Raw genomic sequence first — 5,926 nt, forward strand, 5'->3', positions numbered from 1 at the left:
AAGGCGACGCCTCGGTTACAAAATCAATAATTACTCGCATTAATGGCGAGGTGACGGGCGTGTTGAGGAGACGTTATCACGCACGCTAACCCAATCGGTGACGACCACATGTCAGGCAGTCAAAAGAAACGTCTACCCGAAGTAACCATGGAAGAGGAAGACTACCAATTGACGGAGTCTCCGCTAAGCGTAACACCGCTAGCGGAACTTCTCCCTTTCCATCTTGCAAGCGAGACAGTCTCCGCTAAGCGCAACACCGCTAGCGGAACTTCTCCCATTCCAGCTTGCAAGCGAGATAATCTCTCTAAGCGCAACTCCGCTAGCGGAACTTCTCCCTTTCCACCTTGCAAGCGAGATAGTCTCCGCTAAGCGCAACTCCGCTAGCGGAACTTCTCCATTTTCATCTTGCAAGCGAGATAGTCTCGGCTAAGCACAACTCCGCTAGCGGAACTTCTCCCTTTCCACCCTGCAAGTGAGATAGTCTCCGCTAAGCACAACTCCGCTAGCAAAACTTCTCCCTTTCCACCTTGCAAGCGAGATAATCTCCGCTAAGCGCAACTCCGCTAGCGGAACTTCGCCCTTTCCATCTTGCAAGCGAGATAGTCTCTGCTAAGCTCAACTCCGCTAGCGAGACTTCTTCCTCGACACCGTGGAGGTAAGACCGTCACCGTTGGCTGTAACGCCGTTCACCAGGCTACCGCCAACGGCGGATCCTTGCAACATTGCAGGTCACTTATCATCAGCGGAGGGACTTCTGCCAACGGCGATTCCCGAGGCAACACCTCACTTTGACAACGACCGCAACGCGGCGTTGCAGTCAAAACATGGTCCTTCGGGACAGGTAGGGGGACTCGTCAACACAGTCTTCGACGACCCTGATCAAGCATGTTGACCACCGCCACTTGGGTATCAAAGATTGGGTTCGCTACCCAACACCCTCTGCTCAGCGCATCTCCCCGCAACAAACAATACACCGGCCAAACGGAGGCCTATCTTAGCCGGGGAGTGGGGGACTCCCTGGGGGGCCTAGCAGGGGCCCACCCGAAATGGTACAAAGCGTTTGTTCAGTAAGTCCATGGTTGACAATACACTGACGCTAATTATGCTTTTGCCAGACTGGCAGAAGCAACGCTTCGAACCGCTAGCCAACTCCCCAACCAAGATTGCCCTCCTTGACTTGGGGGACTTGTACTTACATAGGCATTTGCAAGCATAATTAGCTATAATGAGCCACGCTCATGCTACCGCCAGCGGTACCAACTCCCGCCAAAGGAGTGACCTATGGGAGCACAGCCAAGCAGGCTACCGCCTGAGCCCCGGCTTGCCCTCAGATCACCGCTGACGACTGCCACGCGCTGCGTCAAGACAGCATCAGAAGCTCCAGAAGCTGGGACTGAAGCATATCAGTCCCACATCGAAAACATGAAGAAGAGCAGCTCCTTCTTCACCTATAAAAGGTTCTCTCTTCTCTCCTCATTAATTACGCATTCAATACTTACCTACTGTTACTTTGTCAACATAAATACATTGACTAACTTAGGCATCGGAGAAGAGAAGACCTCCCAACGCGGTCTCCCTCTGACGCCCTCTGTATTTTACTTGACAGATAGCGGAAACTCTGAGAATATCATAAGTATCGGTCCGCCCATCGGACTAGCGTTAACAAAGGTTTAGCTACCGCTAAACTTTTAGACATTAACACCTAGTGATAGCAAAGAATCATATAAGTTAGAATACATATCCCTACATCTACCACTTGAGTTTCATATGTCAATATCTTTGCCACCCCTCTTGCATCTGAATAAAACAAAGAGTATTCCATCTCTGAATCGGCAACCACATAATTAAGTTGAACAATAATTGAACAAATGGACAATGCATCTAGAGAAGAGAAGAATTAACGACTAATCACTATAGTACTATAGTGAGAGTGAGAGTTTAGTTGAAAGCCTCTATAATTGTATTATCCCAAACTAGGCCATATAAAAGTGAATCAAAGTAGTCGTTGTTCGGGGGATGATATATAAGACCAATCAGTACATACAAATTTAGTTTTAAGAAGTCTGCCAAATGGGACTTAGAAGTGTACATTTCCAGTTTTCCACCTCAAACAATTTGCAGAAGTCTATATCTTGGACTAGTAGTAGTGTCCAATTCCAATTGAATTTAGCTGAACAAAAAGTGCAGCCAACCAGAATAGCGCCACCATATTGGTTAAGAAGAACCACTTGCAGGGTCTTTTCGCTTGTGACATTTTGGCATCCTCAAAGAACTTAGGTGAGCAAGAGAGACACCGTCTCTATCGAATTTATTTCAAATTCTGTATACGCACATCAACTTGGTTGTTTCATTATCCAGTCCCCAAAAAGATAAACGGCACTGCTCTTTTTGGATGTAGAAATTTTTCTTCTTCTTCTTCTTCTTCTTCTTGTTTTTTTTGATTGGATTCTTAAAAAAAAAAAAAAAAAAAAAAAGATCTTTGTAGCTGACTAGGCAAGAGCTACCTTCAACTATTACATGAAATATGATATGTATGAGAAGCAGTTAACATACCCTTACCTGTAATAGTCCTCATTAAAGTATTTAAAAAAAAAAAGGTCCTCATTAGAAATTGATTATCGATCGTTTAAATAATTGAGTCTTAAAAATGTTAATTGTATATATATCATATATCAAAATATTGTATCATTTCCTCAATCATTACACAGGCTTGCTTATACATATAGTCACTATGACAACATAAAACCTTGCTCATGCTTGAAGGCATCTAGCACTAAAGAGATCAAAGTGTTAGTCAATTGCATCTCTACTTCTTCCATTCACCTATCTCTACCTTTATTCTTGGTTTGAATGATCATTAGGTTAATGAGCTGAGGGAAAAGGATGGCGGCCGGTAGCCCCAATACGCCGAATATATAGCGGCACTTTCTGCCGTCTCTCCAGTTTCCTTTGCCATCGCTGATCTGCCGGTTCCTTTTAGGGAAGATGGATTACTTTCTGTTCGCATTTCTGAGGAGCCCTTCCTTTGAGGGCTTGATCGATGTAAGACAAACTTAATTGGCCGCGTCACTATGCCAATCAAGACTCCTGATCTCGTACAACACTTGAAGACACTTTGGTCTGACCTTGATCCTTAGACTGTTGCGCCCCTTGGTAGGGGTTTCTTCATGCTTAAGTTCAGTACTTTGATTGACATGCAACGTGTCTGGACATTGGGGACTGTTCGTCTCCACTCGGGAATGCTTCGGCTAATCAAATGGTCACTGAAGTTCTCTCCCTCAACTTACAAAAACACCTTTGCTCAAGTTTGGGTAAGATTTTTGGATCTAGGGTTTGCATTCTGTGACCAGCAAACCCTATTTGAAATTGCTGCTGGTGTGGGTACGCCTCTGAAGCTTGACCCGCCAACAAGGAACAGGACGGTGGGTCTATATGCCAGAGTCTTAATCGATGTTGATTTCTCGCACCCATTTCCAGATAAGCTTAGAATAACTAGGGAAAAATGTGAAGTAGCGGTGGTCGGTGTAGAATTTGAATCCGAACCAGAAATATGTACCAAGTGCGGGATTGTTGGTCATACAGTTGTTTTCTGCAGATCTCTTTCTACCCTAATAGAGGAGGATGCGAATGTTGGCTTTGACACACTAGTTGATCATGGTAAATCTTTGGTGCGGTCAAGGTAGAGACGAAGAAGGAAAACTAAGTCAAGCAGGGTTATGAAACAGCCAGAACAAGTTCCTAGTTTGGTTGTTCAACCTGGGATTGTGGTGGAAGAGGTAGGGGACACAACGATACCAGTCCAGAGTGTGAACCATGTGCTGATGAAGGTTGTTCCGGGCTTGGTTTCCACCCAGCGAGTGAATGCTCCACACTCAAGTTCAGTTCCAATACCAGCAGTCGCCACTGAATCTAGTGATAGTGTGCCTCCCGGTTTTCAGCCGCTTACTCCGAGAACTGAGGTTTCGGCCTCTAGTTCCACATCATCAATTAATCCTTCTACTTTCGTGGCTAACAACATCCAAGAGCCTTTGAATGCTCAGAATGACTCTCTACACGATGTTAGAGAGGAGGGGGCGTTCACCCCAGTTCTTTCTAAAAAGTCTAAGAAGTTGTTAAAGCAAGTTGAAAAAACAAAGAAGAAGTTCCTCGTAAACCCACTGGACGACCTCCCCCTAACATGGGAGCTAGTCTCAAGTGCTATTGATGAAGGTTCTCTACTGGAATGCCCGCGGTATTGCTAATGCTAATACGCAGTGGGTTTTAAGTAGGCTGGTGTATTTGCATAAGCCAGTCATTGTTTGTCTATCAGAGCCTTTTGTTTCAATTGATTTAATTCTTGTTTCTTTTTGGAGATCGCTGGGACTCATTCCCATGGCTACTAATGATAGGGGATTGCAAAATTTATGGTTGCTTTGTCACAGGGACATCAATCCAGTTGTTGAGTATTCCACTACTCAACAGATATCATTTTCGGTTTCTCTTGATGGGGTTCAGTGTCTCTTAACAACAGTCTATGCAAAAACAACTATCACAGGTCGACGGCTACTCTGGCAATATCTTTGCTATGTGCATTCTAATGTGGTAACGGGTCCCTGGTTAATTTTTGGGGACTTCAACTGTGTAATGGGGGCTCATGAGAAAAGAGGCGGACACCCACCTAATGTTGTCTCCTGCAATGACTTTCACCAGATGTGTTCAACGTGCCAGCTTCTTGATGTTCACACTAGAGGGCTTTCCTATACTTGGACAAACATGAGGACATATGAAAGGCTTGATAGGGCTCTTTGTAACATGAGTTGGATGGAAGTCTGGAGCTCTTTTGACTGCCCTACACTAACCAAAGTAGCCTATGATCATTGCCCCCTGCTATTGAGTTTCAACCGACTGCCTGTGGTCTTAGATCCCAATTCAGGTTTCAATGTATGTGGCTGCAATGCTCAGATTTCTTCCCTCTAGTTAGTGATTTCTGGTCAGGTCTTCGGTGTGGGGGGTTGCCCTATGTTTGTATTATCCATGAAGCTTCGAGCTCTGAAAGTAAGGCTAAAGGAATGGAATGCAGGCTCTTTTGGTAATGTTCATCAACTAGTAAACACTGCTGTTTCTGGTGGCTTTCTCCGGGTACCTCACACAGAATGCTATACCGTCTGGGGTACCGATGGGCCTCCTAAATCCTGTACCAAGAACACACGCTTAGAGGGGTAAACCGTACCGGACGGTTTATACCTCTCCGATGCCTGAGTGAGAAGCTAATATAGATGTATAGTAAGTAAATAGTGGACAAAGGAGTTATTACCCGTAAAAAGTGGTTGTGCTAATGCCTTTATACTAGAGCATGGGAAAGGAGTCTCCCCAATCTTCGATGTGGGACACAGGTTGCTCCTCTGATGCCATATCAGCCCCCCTGCTGTGCAAATCGTTGGGCTGTGCTGGCCTGTCCCTGGCCTTGGGTGCCCGGGCTGGTATCCCATATGAGTCCCGCCATGGTGGGTTGTGAACCCGGCCCATGGCATAGTACCTGGGGGTACCGATGGGGCCCAGCCGATAGTGCCAAACTTAGTTGAGACTTCCCTAGTGTGTACAAGTCCCCCAAGTTCCCGTTCAAGATGTTTCTTGGGTGGGGACTTATTATTATTTTGTCTTTAAAGTTTGGCACTAGTGTGCCTATAGGGAGTCCCCCAAGTTCCCGTTCAAGGGGCATCTTGAGCGGGTTACGCTGTAGGTAGCTAATCTGCGCACTGTGATAGGATGAGGGTTGAGTCTCCGGTACCCGATGGGGTAGAGGATGTGTGCCTCCGGTACCCGATGGGGTAGAGAGAGGACTTGGCTCTGATACCCGATGGGGTAGGAAGATGACTTGGCTCTGATACCCGATGGGGTAGGAAAATGTGAGCCTCCGGTACCCGATGGGGTAGAGAGAGGAACTGGC

This window comes from Rosa rugosa, chromosome 2 (genome assembly GCF_958449725.1).
Source record: "Rosa rugosa chromosome 2, drRosRugo1.1, whole genome shotgun sequence".
Lineage (NCBI taxonomy): Eukaryota > Viridiplantae > Streptophyta > Magnoliopsida > Rosales > Rosaceae > Rosa > Rosa rugosa.